General features: G+C 36.4%; 1 pseudogene; it reads right to left on the bottom strand.

Annotated features, from left to right (window-relative positions):
* Nucleotides 1–4,541: 4,541 nt before the first annotated feature.
* LOC148027918 (uncharacterized) lies at nucleotides 4,542–5,262 on the bottom strand (annotated as a pseudogene).
* Between the last annotated feature and the right edge of the window lie 14,101 nt (nucleotides 5,263–19,363).

Raw genomic sequence — 19,363 nt, 5'->3', positions numbered from 1 at the left:
CTTTCAGCATTATGAGAAAATATAACTCTAATAGATAAAAACGTGTACAAAATAATACATTCCTCTATGCTGCTCAAGGTGCCAATCTGATCCTTCCAATGGCTCCGAAAGGGGGGTTAAATACCATGACTCCTGGCCACAATCGTGCCAAATCACTCCTTCTTCATCTCCCACTTTCGGAATATTGTTTACTGCCTAAAAATAGCGAATCGCGCGATTTTACTAATCTCTTTTTTTACATAAAATCCTCTCAAATTAGCTGACAGCTACATGCTTTCTTTTACATGTCATCCTAATCTAGAAGTTGTCTATAGTTTTGTAGAATTTTTTTATAAGAGATAATATCCAAAATATTAAAAATTAACTAAAATCTAATATTTTTGAACCATGGACACTAATACTAATGTCTAAAATGGCATTGGCTCTCTGAATCTAAAAGGAAGCCACACTCTAGATTTTTTTACACGGTGTGTGTGTAGTGGCATGACAACGCTAGCAAGATTCACTAGAATCCAAGGTTAGATGTACTCTCTCTCTCTCTCTCTCTCTCTCTCTCTCTCTCTCTCTCTCTACTGTAAAACCTGAAAAGGAGGTCTCCCTTGCCTCCCATGGACTTAAACCCTTGTTGGACTCAGCCTTAATCTACCCGATCACTCCCTGTACGATTCTAACACCTCCAAGCACTCTTTTTTTCCAAATTTCTTCCTATTTGTGCCCTGTTTGGGCCCTGTTTGGGCTTGTTTAACAGCAGAAACCCTAAAGTTTTTTCCTTCGATTTCTTGGTTCTAACCTACTCTAAATGCAACAAAAACCAAAAGCAAAGCATTGAAATGATTTCTCCTACTTGCCTAATCATCAAAAAATCAAACTAATTACTTGTTGCAAATATTAAAACCCAAAACCTCCTACCTATCTCAAGCTCCAATTTGGGGATGAAACCCTTACTTCATCGCTCAATTTGAGGTGCGCAAGTGCTCAAGCTTGAACCCGTTGGTTGCAGCAATGGAACTAAAATGTAGATGTGAGCTCATGCCGCCAAGACCCATGGACCACTTATTGCTCAAGCATTTCAAGTGAACACCTATGGATATCTCTCACCTAGCTGACACACCTTTGATCCTATCGGGGTGTAGTGAACTTACCTTGACGCCCAAACGAGTTAACTCCTCCCTCAAGTACACCGATAGCTCTACGATTTGTGATATGAGCTCAAGCAACCTCACGCCTCCACCTTCAATCTCCATCCTCCATATCCACGTGTGAGACAAGAGAAGAGAAGAGAAGAGAAGAAGAGAGGAGATGATGGAGAGCTTCTTCTCCTTGATCCCTCAGCCTCACACACACACTCTCTCACACTCTCACACTCCTTCTCTTAAGCAGACATAGGAAAAAAAGAAGGAGAGAAGAAGATGAATCCACTTTGCCACACACCAAAGAATGAGCTCCTCATTCACTTTTCAACTTTATATACAAAACCCTAAATTCCTTTTGGTGGGTCATCCCCTTATCCTCTTTTTTACATGGTCGCCTCCATAGCCGCGTGTGAGACAAGAGAAGAGAAGAAGAGAGGAGATGATGGAGAGCTTCTTCTCCTTGATCCCTCACCCTCGCACACTCACTCCCTCACACTCTCACACTCCTTCTCTCAAGCACACATAGGCAAGCAAGAAGGAGAGAAAAAGATGAATCCGCTTTGCCACACATCAAAGAATGAGCTCCTCATTCACTTTTCAACTTTATATACAAAATCCTAAATCCCTTTTGGGCGGTCATCCCGTTATCCTCTTTTTTACATGGCCCTAGGCCCTTTTTTCCATTGTGCTCCTATCTTCCTAGCTTCCTTCTTACCACCCATTTACATTTACAGTTTTCACAGTAGGGAGCTTAGCACACTTTTACAAAAATTTTTAAGGGCACCTTGCATTTAAGAGTGCACTTTTTCCTTTGCCCTAGCTTTCAAGATTACCCTTGCGCTTTTAGTCGTTTCCCTTCATTCTTCTTCCATTGTGTCCAATTTCCTTGTGGGTTGCCTCTTTTAGGTCCTGACTTGCGCTTTTTCACTTTTTCCACTTTTTCTTGTGTTGGAGTTAACAACTTTCCTATAACTAGATTTGACTTAATTTACTAACAAATTTGCATGCCACAACCCCACCTTTCCATATCACACGGTATTCCCTATATAATTTGCAACATTAAAAAAATATATCAAATGTTTTCCTTGGCTCTACCATAAGGACTTGAGCTATTATTTTTTTACTTTCATATATATTGTGTAGTAGGAATTTTGAAAAGTAGTTGAGGCCATATTTGAGGATAAGAAATCATTAGTTGATAACAATCATTCTATAGACCCTTAGATCATGTTTATTAGAGAACCTCATCTTAGATGCATTAACATTGATCTACTATTAATTATCTCATCTAAACACAAGACATATAGAGAGACCATCAAGCTAAGGTGCCTCAAATTAATTTGATGGCCACCATGCTAAATAATCTCAATTTAAAAATGCTAATTGACATGCATGAACTAAATGGCATTCTAGATTGTAATAGAATATCAATAAAACAAGAGTTGAGCTAGCCAATCTTGATGACAACGTGATATAGATGAGATAAACCCCAACCCATGTGGCTACACTAGAAGGATAATGGAATTCATTGTTTAGATGCATGGCTAATAATCTAAGACTTGATGTTCTAGTCAATCTCTTAGGCTTTTCAAAGATGGTATAAGATTATAATATATGTTTATCGATTGATTTTTCCTTTCAAAGAGTATCATGGGAACCTTCCACAATAGTAGTCCCCTCATACATAAAATTTGGCTGAAAGCAAGGATTCGTGGTACAAAAAGTAGTGTCCTTGATACCACATTAGATTGGTGGTTTGTGTGTGTAAAAATAGCTCTTTTTTAATGAGGTATAAAGGTAAAATAGAGAGAGAAAACATAATTAAATCACATAAGGGTTAGAAAGGTGACTTCTTTTGAAATGTTTCATAACAAAAGGGTGGAACCTCAACAACGTAGGTAGATGGTGAGGGGAGTTGCAATGCTTGACCTATTTTGCACATGCTCGGTCTTTATAGTTGTTGAACACCATATCCATCTCTCTCTCTCTCTCTCTCTCTCTCTCCCCCCTTTGTAGCATGGAAGCTCACCTAAGCCCCTCCACCTTTGTCTATTTAGAGCAACTTGCATCTATAATGATTACCATGGAATTTAGTTCCCCTTCTTTCATCCATGAGCCTCTCTCTAATCAAGCTTATATATGCAACTATTGGGCAAAAAAGAAGCATGACGAATGAAGCAATGAAAGGAATCACGTATGAGAGCTCGAGTGTCAAGGATCAAGTCAAGGAAGAACATATGCTCAACCATGGTTCAGTGTTGGCATAGGCAGATTGAAGGCCTTACAATAAACAAATAATAGGAAACTCTTAAGCAGCTCATGCATTATCAAACATGTTCTAAGGTGAGAAATTGAGAGGACCTCAAAACTTGCAACTAAAAATAAGTTCCTGTTGTTTTCGATCATTCTGCTGAGTATACTGAAGTAACAGGGAGAGAAAAGGCCTACTTGACTCAGTGGTTGGAGTAGATGTTGAAGTGAGTCTTGTCTATGGCATTTATAACACACCGACTCACCTCAAGGTACCCCACTCAGCAATCAATATTTTTGTCAAGAGAACCTATTTGATGATGATCTTGAATAATGGTGATAGAATAACATCAACCAATAAATCAAGAATTGCTATTGTCTTGGGTGTTTATCAAAGGAATATAGTAGCAACAAGTACTCGGTTGGAAATGAAAGATGAGGGTGATGTGTTGTCACTTAGTGCTTGTGAGAGACAATTACCAAATTTGGCATTGTATAAAGCAACATGTGCAAATGGTAACTAGTATGTTGGAGAACTATACTTACGTCCAATTTGATACTATGATATACCAACTCTGGTTGTGGTAATGTACAAAATATGTTCAATTTGGTTCTATGATGTATCAAATTCAATTTCAAATTTAGTACTATGGTTTAGGAACATTGTTTTGTACCAAATTTGGTACTGAACCTAAATTTAGTAATGTGATTAGGATCACTATTTTGTACGAAATTCGGTCAAACTCACTATTTGTACCAAATTTGGTACAAAAGTAAACAATATTAGAAAAGTGGTCTTACTTGTGAAAGAGAACGCCAAAAAAAGATTAAAATATAGGAAGTTTGCAAAGTGAGATTCTATTCAGGAGAAGTACATATTTGGCCACTTGTTAATATGGCAAATGGGGTCAAGGGTTGGTACGCCTACATCTTGGTCACTTCCATCATCATATGGCACACTATGTATATGTTCTCATGTACCTTAGTGGATAATATAAATTGGTTATGGATTCTAGGGATAGGCTCCATGAGAAAGTGTATGGCTTTGACAAGATGGGAGTAGATTGTCACCAAAGGGGTCTGATCCAACAGGGTTACGTGCCTTAAATTGAGAAATAGTGCCATCTGACCATACCCAATGATATCATAGACAATGCCCTATTGTTTCAGCCACTTGTCATGAAGCATAAAACAATGTTGAACAAACAACATGTCATGGATCTTGTCATCTGATATGTAAAAATGTAGTGTCTTCTCAACATCACCTACTACCGAGTTTCTGAAATAAGAGATGTGCACCAATATGGTTACTTGGGTTGACCACCAATGCATGGATTGGATCTTGGTTTGCATTTTGAATGAATAATTCTCTGTAAAATCAACAACAAACATGGCAACATTGCTAGGAAACTTAATCAAGCAATATTTGAACTATTGGGCCTACCACCTAAATACAAAGCTATACTTGATGAAGCTTTTGAGATGATACTACAAAGAGATAAACAAAAGCAGCACTTTGCATTATTTCCACAACCAAATCCTTTCTCTTCTTCTCACTTATTTTATTACCAACCTCTCCAATTCCCACATCCTTAAAGACCTTCACAATCACCTCCCCACTATCTGTTGCAATCTTGCATGGGCAAAATGATAACTTTCTTACACCACATTTGAGGAAATTTCCAAGAAAGAATTCATTTGCATGATATTCATTATTATCGACAAGCTTTGGGCACAATATGTATTCCCACAAAATACTTATGTGTTGACATAATACTACCTGGTTTGGAGAACATTGACCTGAGCCACTCCTTGCACAACAAATGGAGCATGCACATAGATGACCTTTTCCATGATGTCTAAAGTTATTTTGGCACATATACTACTCTTTCAAATTCCAAACTATGAATTGTTTCAGTGTCTCAAAGGATCTAAGTGACAGCATCACTATAGGATAAGTGCTCTTGAATCTTTTGTAGAGCTCAACCTATCACACAAAAACAATTCAATTTTGAGCTCAAACTTTCACAATAAAACAACCCAAATATTTTTATGAAAACCCATGAATTTAGAGCAATACCAAAATTTGGTATTATTTACAAAGTACTACATTTTGATACTATTCTTGCCAAACTAGTACTCCTTACTAAACTAGTACAGAGCACCAAACTAGGATAGAGTACCAATTTGGTATTATAGAAAACCAACTCCAATTCAAGGTAGGGAACCAAATTTTTTGTTGTAGTACCAATTTTAGTATTGTATAGAACCAGTGCAACACAAAAAAGCACCAAATTTGGTAATGTGCATACAATTTGGTATCAGCAAAGGTGCTTTTGGTATTGTATGTCAGTCTCCTACTATTCATTTTAGCTTCATATTTGGTGCCCATGCTTGGGTACTATATAGGGCACGATAACGAAGCACCAAATCTATTATGTAGTACCAAGTTTGGTACTTTATAAAACTAGTGTAGCACAAAAAACTACCAAATCAGAGATTGCACGTTCATTATGGTATCATGTAACGTAATTTTGGTATTGTATGTCACTCTTGCTATTCAAATTAGCTTCATATTTAGAGAATATTACACTGTGCAAGGTATAATACATGCCAAATCTATTGTCATACTAGTTTCAGTGCATAGAACCACAAACAAGTGCCAAATCTAGTACCGCACATACACTTTGTTACCAAAGCTAGTACTTTTGGTATTATATGTGACCAGTTTTACTATCCAATTGAGCTTCAAATTTGGTGCTAAGTTTCATGTGTGGGTACTATATAGGGTACCAAGAGGAACCTAACAACATCTATATAGAACCTAGGGTTTGGTTCTATGAAGGGGATACTTGGTACTTGTAAAGTCTTATTCAAGAGAAAAGCTAAGGTGTGTTCTTGAGCTTTTAGTACTATATGGAATCACTATTAAGCATCATAATACCTTGATTGGTATTGCAAAATGGCTTGGGTAGTATATACCTAGTTTCTTTAGTGACATATGGAACGAGTGGCCTACATATATGTTAAGCAACAAGTTTCGTTAATCCAGTGCTATATGAAGCATTAATCTATAGTAGTAGATTTGGTATTGGTCCAAAGGCTTTCCTACTATTCCAAAATGCACTCACAAATATCGATTCAAATCAAAATCTAGGTAATCAAAGATTGTAAGAATAACCTGTTACCTGAGATTCATCGAGAAGGTGTATAGGATGTTTGATAACACATTTTACCTCAATTCTTTGCTTTGGTATTATATGCATTTCACATCATCATATTTCATAGCATGCATGGTTTCATGAAATAATAAAAGAACATATGTACTAGATTGCATATACTCTTACATGCTTAGTTGCATTCAAATACCATGCACATTAGGAATATGCCTAATTTAGTTTTACATATCGATAATTTCATAGCATGCAAAAGTACATACTTAAGATCAAAACATGATAACTTAAATAATTTGAAAACTATTCATGAATGCAAAGTTGCATAGAACTTTTAACAATCATAGCATGCACATAATCTTCAATCAAACCAGACACAAACCTTCATCAAGATTTAGCATGCGCATGTAGTTTAACTAGAAAACAACCCATATTCACTAGCCAACAAGATTGATTAGAGATTGCATGCATGCTTACATTCAAAGTAAAAGTTAGATTGATCATTCTCTCCACTCACCTCTTGACTTACTGATAGACTTGGTCTCCTCATCATCGAAGATGATAGAGGTTCACCTACATTCAAGTTCAACCAACTTGCAGTGCTTAGCACTTGCCCTTGCATTAGGAGTGGCTTTCTATTGCGCCTTAGCTTTTGGTGATGGTATCAAATACTTATTAATGCTTTGGAGGAATTTTGGCATTCCCTTCTGGCTCTTTGATGTGGGTTTCATTAAGGCTCGCCTTGCTCCTTGGGGTCCGCATGGCACAACACAATACGAAAGAGTGCCTACAATTTCCCTACTAGCCGTGCAATGGCCTCTAAAGCTCTTAGAGCAAGAACAACACAGTAGAGCTATAGCATGGATAATGTAAGTAGAGTCATCAAACAAGCATGCCAAAAGGGAGATGTCTAGTGTGACATGTGTGTGTGTGTGTGAATGGTGCATGAGTTCAAACTTGAGTACTCGACCACTCCACCCAGTAATGACACCATCTATTTCACATGAGGTGGTCCCAAGTTGATTTTGGACTAAAGAATAGTAGTGTACTCTAAAAATACTTTAGTTACATATTAAAGTTCATTTTTTCTCAAGGGATTTCCTCAAAAATTCCAAAGGACTCTTGGTGTATGTACCAAAAAGGTGGGTGGCTCAAATTGGCCCTTTTTTTTATACCACCTAACCTTGCTTTTAACTATATTTAGATCTAAAGTGGCCTTGCTCATTGTAGTTGTAATATCTTCTTTTTGGGCATTTTGTCTTGAAGTGGCCCACTTCATCATAAATGTAGCATCAGTTATTCCCTTTATTTTTTGCTACCATGTAAACATGACCATTTTGTGAGGTAGATCTTGGACCACAATAATATACATTCTCTTGGAATATAATTATTCCCATGGTCTTCACAAATCTCTTTGACCAAAGACTTAGCTCACTTAGAATATCTTCTAAATTTATTGGCCTCATTGATTTAAGATGGTGATTAAGAAAAAAATTCAAGCATTGGAAAAGCCTTGCAATCTATTGGGTAGACATTTGCCAGGCATGTTAAGGGATCAAGCTCAATATGAGTTGGGACTTATGTATCTAGATGACCATTTTTACATTCATATCATTGGCATGGTTGGTACCTACATTGACATATGCTTCCAATGATAATTTATAGCTGAACATAAATTAGTCCTACTTGGGTTACATTATATCTATTTAGTTATCTTTCTAATTAGTGTGTTCACATTGTGGGTTGCTTGTACTTTATATACATTGTACTCTCTCTTTATACTTGGTAGATTCTCATACTAGAGGAGGAGAATAAGATATATTAGGTCTTTAAACTTTCTATCTTGTGTGTGTTCTCTGTATATTGTGTGCATTCTCTATATACTTGGTAGATTCTCATACTAGAGGAGGAGAAGAAGATATATAAGGTTTTAAAACTTTTTATCGCGATAGTTCCTAATTTGTAGAAGATTTTATGAATGGATATAAACTAGTTAAAAAAGGTAAGTGTGTAGGAGGAGTGTTTACCATGGATATAAATATACTAAAGATGAAGGCTATTATGTTTGCATAAGGTGCAAGAGTTATGGCTGATATTAATATTTAGCATAAATGTACTAGTCATGTAAATGTATATCGATTGAAGAATATGTAGTCACATGAAATTGTGACAAGATTACATAAGCTCAAAGTGGATTATATGTAAAAGGTCTATGAATCATATTAATTTGAAAAATAAACAAGGCATGCATTTTCTCATGATAAATATATAAGCAAACATTTTATTAATGTTGCACATTTGAATATATCAAGTCCTACAAATATGGCACGAATGGTTGAATGTAAGTATTATGTAAACTTTATTGATGATCATACAGGAAAGGTCTCACAAACATCCCCACGAGTTTATATATTTTTTAAATTAATAAAAATAAATAGTTTTTAAAAATTTAAATATAATAAGTATATATAAAAAATATTAAAAAACAAACAACTTTACAGTACCATTAAAATCATAGAAAAATAAGAAATCTTGATAAGTATGCATTTGTATACTTTTTGGTAAAATTTAAAGTAGATTTCTAGGTGTTTTTGATACTTTTGCATTTTTAAAAATTTAAACAAGAGCCAAAACACATGATGAAATATAGGTAGGGTAAAATCAAGCGATTGTATGGTAGAATTCGTGGCATGAAAAATTTAAACATTTTGTAAGTCATAATTGATAAGTGGGTACACGTCGAAGGTTTAAAAGGGGAAGAGGCTTTTATCTTTCTTTGAAGTGGTCACATAAATCCAAATCCAGCAGGCGGAGAGAAGCGATGGGGAGGACAGGGAGGATTGATGGATTGGAAGCATGCGGATGAGGCTATGATGATGTGGAGGAGAGGGTGAGGATGAGGAAAGGTGTTGATGGTGCTGGGCGCCTCCAATTCTCACACCCTCTCGGGTCTACTCCAAACTTACAAGCTTTAGACCACTTCACCGAAGAGAGTCTCATACTGGCTTGGAATTATATGATCTTTTGATTTGGCCCATATTGGATTTGCCCCTCAAAATTCACAAAGTTTTGAAGGAAATAGGAAGTATTTTGCGTGTCTTAAGTTATAAAATTGGATGACCTCAATGAATATTCATAATGAAATGTGTTAAAAGGAACTCCTACAGTGGTGAAGTCTTGTTGTATAAGAGACAAAATTATCGGAGAAAACAAATGAAATGAAGGTTTGCATAAGAGAAGACTAGGCACTCTGCGACTAAAGTCTCCCGGTGATTCACACGGATGTGCTCCTGGTGCTTCACATTGGGGTTTGAAAGCATATTTTATGTGGCAACAGGGTCTGGCATGGAAGGTTGATATAAGAAACAAAATCTAAACTTCAAAAGCTTTGCCAACTTAGCTAGCACAATACTGAATACGCGAAAATGCTATATATGGGGATGTGGCACTCACTAATGTATACGGAGCGAAAGATCCTCATTAACGCTATCAAACCTACACTATACCTCCAACGAAACCTTATGGAAATTTCTCAAATCACACACACACACACACACACACATAATTATATATGTATAATGCCTTAACTGAACTATAATTATACATAATTTCTTAATAATTAATTGATGTATTAATAATTAATGGCTACTATCCGATAAATTACATGAAATTATTAATAATTATAGCATGTACATTACAATTATCATTCATATAACCAATACATGAAAGATAAATATACATAATAATTATAGGTTAAAATAATAAAATATTATTTAATGTTACAGATTATAGTTATAGATTAACATATATATATAACACATTACACACACATACACATACACGATATATATTTTTTATTAATTAATAAATATATTAATACTTATAATATATATATATATATATATATATTACAGCTATAATTGATTTAGATAATAAATTAATGATTATAATACGTAATTAATTTTGTGTTAAATATGTAATATAAATATCAACTATACATATACGTATTGATTATATGTTAAATATAATTTACATAATAGTCCCATAATGTCCAACAAAAAGAAAAATTTAACTCTTTTCTTATAGTGTATGTGCAATTGTAGATGTTTTTAGAGTATGCACACATTACATGCACATGTTCAACCATTAAAATATCATATCATTTCATATATCTAATTAAAAAAGAAATTCATCTCTCTCTCTAGAGACAGATATATAGAGCCACATATAATTTTTCAAAGACTCACCTTTCCCCTTTCCATTATCATATCCTATCTATTCTATATATTATTGAGAGTATTCAATTGAGAGAGAGAGAGAGAGAGAGAGAGAGAGAGAGAGAGAGAGAGAGAGAGAGAGAGAGAGAGAGAGAGAGAGAGAGAGAGAGAGAGAGAGATTCTATTGGGTACGGAAAACGATAGAAAATAACTATAATCCCCACTCACCCTGCAAGAAAAAGCCATCTTTATTTCTTGAATACCAAAGTCCTTCTTCTTATGCCATATAGGCTTGGAGCCTTCTTGTTGTTTATAGATCCCCAAGGCAAAGCTCTCAATAATATACCAAAGTCCTTCTTCTTATGCCATATAGGCTTGGAGGCAAAGCTCTCCCAAGGCAAAGCTCTCTAAAGGACATTATCAAAGAAAATAAATGAGCTAAAGAATGAAACTATCAAACTACAAAAGATGCTCATACTAGGTATGAGCTAAAGGTTAACTTGGCTATGGTCAAGAATGAAGATATAAAAGTGCAAGAGTTATTCAAATTGGGTCTTAATGTAGGTGCAAATCTTGAAGAATATATGTCTCAAATGGGAAGTACTAGTATCAAAGTTGTGGTTGATACTTGTGCAAAACTATCCTTGACTATGCTACTTGACGTTCTTGTAACTAATATTCACTATGCCAAAGGTGTCTTTGTGTCTTATGCTACCTTGGAAAGTTAGAAAGCTAAGGTTTTGGTTCTATTGCTTCCTTTCCCCCACTCTAGATATTATAGCACTATGCTTATCTCATCCAAGTTTTTTTTCCCTTACTAGATTGTAAAGACATGTCCTCCAAAGATAAGAACTATGACACATCTACATTCAGTTAATTCAAAAAGATGGCAACAATGTAGCAAGTGTATAGACATTGGTTGAAAAATTTTGCAATGAGAAGCAAGTTTTTAGGGGTTTTCTGGTGTAAGAAGACTAGGACTGATGCAAAGGGATTGTAGTGTGCTCGATCACAAATACATCGGTCAACAAGTGTAATGTATCTTGTTCACAGGTTGACCTATGATGGTTACACTGCTTGCCATTATGCACTTATGGAAAATGTTATCAATCCATTGAGCGCACTTGTTTTAATGAAGCTATTGGTCATGTGCATCATGAGAAAGCCATGGATGAAGAAATTGTTGCATTAGATGTAAATCAAACTTGGGATTTGGCACCATTACTTGAGGGGCAGAAAGCTATAGACTACAAGTGGATTTAAAAAGGAAAACGTAATGTAGATGGATGGGTGAATAGGTATAAAGAAAGATTGGTTGCCAAAGGTTATGGATAGACTTATGGGATTCACTATGAGGAGACATTTGCTCTTATGGAAAACATGGCAATTGTTAGAGCTGCCATTGTAGTGGTTACAACAAAACATTGGGTTCAACATCAAATGGATGTAAAATTGAGTTACAAAAAGAAGTGTATAGGGAGTAGTCATAGGTTTATGAGAGGATGGTTTACCTTGATTATGTGTATAAGCTATGCAAAGCCTTGTATGTGTTGAAACAACCATCGAGAGCATGGCATGACAAGATAGCATAGTATATTGTCTCGATTGGTTTTCATGTTGAAAATGAAAATCACTTGCTTTATGGGTGTTAGAGCGATAGGGACATTATTATGGTTACCTTGTCTGTGGATCATTTGATTGTTGGTGGTGACAATGTGCACGAGGTGAAATATGTGAAGAATCTTTTCATGAAAAGATTCGACATGAAAGATTTGGGAGAGATGAAGTACTTTCTTGACATGTAGGTGATTAGGACATCTAATGTAATATGGCTCTCATAAAGGCAATACATATTAAATACATTGATAAAGGCATGGCTAATTGTAAACCAATCTCAGTGCCATTAGATCAAAATGTAAAGCTAAGTGTTGATGTGGGTAAGATACTAGAGGATCCCACAATGCACAGGAAGATGGTGGGAATTTTAATCTTCACTACTATCACCGTGCTTGATTGTAACTATACAATTCATTTGGAAAGTTAGTTTCTACACGTGTCTTGTAAGCCTCATTTGGATATGTGAGATGTATCTTCTTGTGATACCTTAAGGCCATATTGGATTTTAGTATCTTTTAAAAGGTAGATTTAGTAGTATAACTATCTGGTTATTAATGATGTAGATTGGATGAAGAGTCCCTAATAGAGAGTCCACAAGTGGATATGTGTTTTCCTTTGGGAGTAGGGTTGTGACTTGGAGTAATAAGAAATTTCCCAATAATGTATTATTGAGCACAAACATAGTGTACAGGGGTGTTGCTATGGCAGCATGTGAAGTGGCTTGGATGTGAAAGCTACTTGATGATTTGGGGATAGAGATAGATAGGAGAGTTGTCATTTATTGTGACAACATGGGAAACATACACTTGGCAAGGAACACAATGTTTTATGCATGTACGAAGCACATTGAAGTTCATTACCATTTCATTAGAGCCTAGATCTTGGTAGATAACATTGATCTCACATATGTGAGAAAAAAGGAGTAGGTTGAATATGTTTTATCTAGGGACCCAAGAGTAGAAAAACATCAAAGCTTACTTGGAGTATAGGTCATGGAGTTGAGCTTAAGGGAAAAGCATTGACATGTTAAGCTTAACACAAGATGACACTCATGTACCTGGATGACCGTTTTTACATTTATATTATTGGTGCGGTTGATACTTGCATTGGCATAAGCTTCCAACGATACTTTATACTTGGAATCCACCTACCTAAGTTATGGGATATCTATGTAGTCATCTTTCTAGTTAGCATGGTTACACAATAGATCACTTGTATTCTCTCTTTATTATTGGTAGATTGTCTTAGTAGAGAATAAGAAACAAGAAGAAAGATTAGGGTTTTCACCTTCATATATTGTGTGCATTCTCTATGTGTTGTGTGTCTTGCAAGAGCTCAAGCTCTCTCTCTCTCTCTCTCTCTCTCTCTCTCTCTCTCTCTCTCTCTCTCTCTCTCTTCAAATCATAATGTTGAAGGTCAACAAACTTTAAGTAATCTTGCTTTAGAGTTAAGTCAAGTTATTGAAAGCTAAAGAGTTCATTTTTCTTTAAGATTTCAAAAGATAGTGGAATGTGTCTTTCTCTTACTATAACTTTTATCTCATTCTAGGTCTTTTGACCCTCATGACACCAAATTATTAAGGCACCACCACTTCCAACACAATTTGGCTTCAAAAGTAAGATGTAAATGTGGTACCATAAATCTAATTTTGCTTCACTAGTTTGGACAACAATAGAGAAATAATAATCCATACTATCAATCCAAATGTTTATATCTACCTCGACTTTGGTATCCTCCCCCTTGATGAGTTTTTTTAATTTATCTAATTAGCAAAATGTACTATCATAGTTTGAGAACATATAAAGATATTTTTCTTTATTAAGTAATTATATAAGGTTCATTATACATAATTTAGGCACAATATATAAGCAATCAATAATAAAAGTAGCTCCTTTAATTAGGGTTAGTTATTTTGATCTCTACAAGGATCATGACCCACGAAGTTTTTTAAGTCATTGCAAAAACTTTGAGTCCCTCAAGGTCATTTCACCTTTTGACTAGTAGTTGGAGCCATCCATCCCTAATTGGTGATGGGGATCATGAATCTCTACATCCCTATCATAGGGTGTTCAGGAATTTACTGGCTCAGAGCCCCTCTAAGCTCCTTTGTCTAAGGTGATGTAGTAATAACATGCATGCCATGCCTCACCACTTAGCTTTCAGACTTGGACACCAAGTAGTGCTCTTTTGGGTTATTGCAATCACTCTGACATTCTAGTTGGACCTTTGGGCAAGTCCAATAGCTAGGAGCTTCATTGATCCCATAGTTCCAATAGCCATATATCCTCTTTTGTTGACCTTGTAATTCTAATAGCCACATGTTCTCTTTTCGTGATTGTATCAATCTAAGAACCCTCTTAAATATTCTTATTAGTTCATAGGAAAAATCATAATGCAAACACACCAACACATAATATAGTCATTCTCTATCAATAAAAAATATAAACTAAAGCAATATTTTTAGCTTGAATAAAAATAAGAAAACGTGACATAAACAACTCAAACTTGATTATTGTGACTTAGGATGATTTTGTTCTACATCCTTGATGCTAGCTTCTAAGTTTTTTGTATGAGCATCTTTCTAGAATTCTTGAGAAGTACCTTCTCAAGAACTTTAAGATAACAACCTTGTTTTCTTCATGGTATCTCTTAGGGGACATTGTGTAGAGTAAATTTCACTAAGCTTCTACATAATTGTGGAAAAGAGAGAAAAAGCTAAGTAAATTTCAATAGAGTTTTTGTTTGATTTTATTGAAGAAAAAAAAAGCTTGATGGATTTTGATAGAGATTCCACATGGTTGAGGAAAGGATAGGAAATGCTTGATGGATTTTAGCAAAGCTTTCGTGTGTGAGTCTAAAGAAGAGGAAATAAGCTTGATAGATTTTGCTAAATCTCCCATGAAATTGTACAAGAGGGGGAAAAGCTAAGAGAGGGTGGTTTCTCATCTTCATTAGGTAGACATAAAGGGGTATCTTCAATCCTAATCAAAGAAGAGTTGTGCTCAAGGATTAAGTGGAAAGAAGAAGGTGGATATTGAATCATTGCCTTAATTTAAATCAATAGAGTGGAGCTATGTGTTTTTTCAATATATAGCCCATTGTCCTCCAACACTTGTAGGAAACTAACAAGGGGCGAATCTCTCTAGAAAACACCATGTTAATCAAGGATTGTGATATACCTACAAACAAAGAGGAAAGATCACATGCTTGTGGTATGCCGATTCTCAATGAGAGCAATAATTGGGATATTCTATATCATTTCCATGTTTCAATAAATGTGCTTTATTTGATGTCAGCTAGACTAGCAAATCTCAAGCCTCTACATGGTATAATTGTCCTAACGATGCTACATGGTGTGCTTCCAAACTTGATAGCACTTATGTGGCTCTATGATCAACAAGGCAAAGACTGAAATTCTACTTGTTTGGCTTGAAGATCCCCCCTAATAGATCTTCCAACCAATATTTATGGTTTCTGATATGGGCAAAGTATTCCATTACCTTGGTTATCCTGTCACTTTGGGAACTCACCTAACCAAATATTTCAATGACATCTATCTAAGATTGACAAGAAGATTAAAACATTCAATGACTTGCCACACAACTTTAAAGGTATCCTAGTGGTTATAAATAAATTCATGTATCCCTTTATGACATTTATTGTTGTAAAAGGTATGTTAATATTCTTTCTAATATGTTCACATTTGAAAAAAATTGTCATATTATCCATTGTAATTGATAGTACTACTTTTGAAAAACTATGGAACATGAATGCAAAAGAGTGCATCCAAAAATGACATGGATTCCTTATGCTACACATATATTTTATTGATTTTCAAATATATAGAGATTCAAAATTTATCCAATCTATGTAACGAGATACCAACTTTATTATTAAATTTTATTGGAACAACATTTCACACATGCCTTATTTCATATGAAATTTGTTGTATGGGTTTAAAATATTTTGTGCTATTCACTTCACCACAACTTAGTATATGTTAGAGAGATTAGCATGCAACACTTGAAGAAATAGTGGTTGATCATAGGCGGAACCGTTGTAAGTGATTGTATCCAACAACATGTAGAAAGTGCTTCACACACTACAAGGGTACACAAATATAGCGATGCTAAGTAGCGACGTTTTTTTTTCGGCGTCGGTATTAGCCTCGGTATTAGCATTGGTATCTACGTCTTTAAAAACATCGGTATTTGCGTCGGTATTTAGCGACGCAAATATCGACGTTTTTAAAGACGTAGATACCGACGCTAATAGCGACGACTTGCTGCGGTAAAATTTCGTCGAAACCCGAACGTTTCTTTCATATGAGCGCGCGAAGGCAGAGAGAAAGAAATGATTGTGAGCAAGAGAGAGAGGTGAGCAAGAGAGGTGAGCAAGGGAGGTGAGCAAGGAAGCAAGCCGTGAGCCGCACGTGAGGAGAGGAGCGTCGCCCGCACGAAGAGGTCGTGGAAGAAGAAGAGAGCATGACGGTATGCCCTGTTTTGGTTTCTTTACAGTCTTTGTTTTGCTTTGCAATGTAGGTTAGAAAGTGTTGAATTGTCTTCGATCTTTGTGTTGCTTTGCAATGTAGGTTAGGAAGTATTGAAAGAGAGAGAAATGGAAGCGAGTGTTTTCAAAAATTTTCTTGTGTTGGTTTTTATTCTTTGCAATGTAGGTACGAAAATGTATGTGTGTGAGCATAGTTTAGAGCTGACCTCAAAGATAGATAAGTTTAGAGGCAAAAATAGATAAGTTTAGAGCTGAACTCAAAGAGATAGGTATGAAATTTAAAAAAAAAAGACCTGAAATATATATAGTGGAGTGGTCCCAATATACAATATAGAATCTTTATTAAATTATCATTCCATTACATCACAGTCAAGATGTCTAGCACTCACGACCAACATGGTGGTGATCATGAGGCTTGGCTCAATCAACGTGTCCCCCTGTCCATGCACGCAATGCAAATTGGCCATTCGTCGAAAACGTCGTTTGTCCATAGAGCATGTGCAACGGTATGGAGAGTTTCGAGTTGAGATAATCGACCAAGCAGTCTTGAATTAGGAGATTGTGGTAAGTTCTCTCTCATTACGTACTATATGACATGTAATTGATTTAAGTATAATAGTTTGGGGTTATCTTAGAAGTTAGCTCTTTAACATCCTTTACAGGGTCAGGGCCATATCGATACATTGCAGTCCGCAGATCTCTTGCATCTAGTAAGACGGGTTCGTCCGCGCTCTATACAAATGCCGTCCGAGATAACTAACTGTCTCATAGAAGGTGATAACTCTCAACCCCCTTCTATGGGTGAGAATGCTGGAGACATGGACGATCCTCCTGCTTTTTTGGAGCCCGAGTTAGAGTACATGATCGAATCATTGCTTCCGACGGACTCGGAATCCCAAGATCCTTTAATTGTGGAGGCTGCCATTCCATTGTATGATGGGAGTCGGGTATCCCGTTTGAAGACACTTCTTGCATTGTTGAGCATATAAACAAAGTATGGATGGAGCGATACGAGTGTGACAGAGCTATTCAGGTATATTATGATGTGTATGATTCTTTATTGAAAGCCATTAAAATGTGCTATATAGCACTCTAATAACGTGCTTCATTGCAATTTGTAGAACGTTGAAATCTTATATTTTGCCTATCCAAAACACGATGCCTGAGTCTCGTGACGATGCAAGACAAGTGCTGCGAAAGCTAGGCATGTATTATAATTGCATTCATGCTGGCCCCAATGATTGTGTTCTCTTCCGGGGAGAGTTTGAATTGTTGGCCACATGTCCCAAGTGTGGTGCGGACAGGTATCGAAATGACTTGCAAGGAAAGACTGTTTCGCAAAAGGTTTTGAGGCACTTTCCGCTGATACCGCATGTTCGTCACATTTTTCGGACCAAGAGTTTTGCAAATTTGACTACATGGCATATGGAAAATCAATTCACTGATGGTGTACAACGTACACCAGCTGACTCAGAAGCATGGCATCACATTGACGAGACTTTCCCTGAATTTGCAAAGGAGGCAAGGAATCTACGATTCGGTCTTGCCATGGATGGGGTAAATCCTTTTGGTTTACGTTCCACCTCCTATAGTGTATGGCCCGTGGTCCTTGTTAACTACAATATACTGCCATGGCTTTCCACCAAGAAAGGACACCTTTTGCTCAGCTTGCTTGTGCCTGGACGATACAAAGTCAAGAATATGGATGTCTACCTCTCTCCACTGATTGATGAGCTAAAGGAGTTGTGGGAGGGAATTGTAGTGGAGGACATGAGCAAACATATTGGTAGGCGATCTGCAACTATAATGGCAATTCTTATGTGGACCATGCATGACTTTCCAGGTTATGGAGAATGCTCTGGTAAAGTGTATTTTCTTATTTTGCTAGTTTTCTTTGAGCGATGTTGGTATTATGACATGCCTCATTGTACATGTGTGTTCTGCAGGGCTAGTCACGTTAGGCTACCATGCATGTCCTTTGTGTGGACCAAGGTTGGATTCTCGTATGTCAAAATCTATGAAGAAGATGGTATTTGAGGGACATCGGGCTTTTTTGCCAGAGGGTCATGTCATGAGAGAAGGATTTCTTGGTCGCCCTCCTGCGAGAATGAACGCACTGAGCTGGTTTGATCGCATGGTGGACCAAGACTCGCTTCCCAGTGGAATGCAACGCTTCTCAACTTTCTATGAGCTGACTTATTGGAAAAAACTGAAGATTAACCACCTTTTAGATCCCATGCACATTTTTAAGAATGTGGGTAGCTTGCTATGGGACCACCTCATTGGGCAGCGAGACACACTAGAAGCGAGGATGGATTTGAAAGCAGTGGGAAAGATGGAACCATATTGGCCTGTAAGTGGCATCGATGGTCGAGTGCAATTGCCGCGTGCTCCTTGGGTTTTGTCTGACAATGAAGTGCAACGAGTAGAAAACATCAAGTCCTTTCGCACGCCGGCTGGCCTA

Source organism: Lygodium microphyllum, chromosome 12 (assembly GCF_053477565.2).
Source record: "Lygodium microphyllum isolate KBCC chromosome 12, Lygodium_microphyllum_v1.1.10, whole genome shotgun sequence".
NCBI lineage: Eukaryota > Viridiplantae > Streptophyta > Polypodiopsida > Schizaeales > Lygodiaceae > Lygodium > Lygodium microphyllum.
Note: the sequence above shows the minus strand (reverse complement) of the source record. Positions and strands in the feature narration are given on the sequence as shown.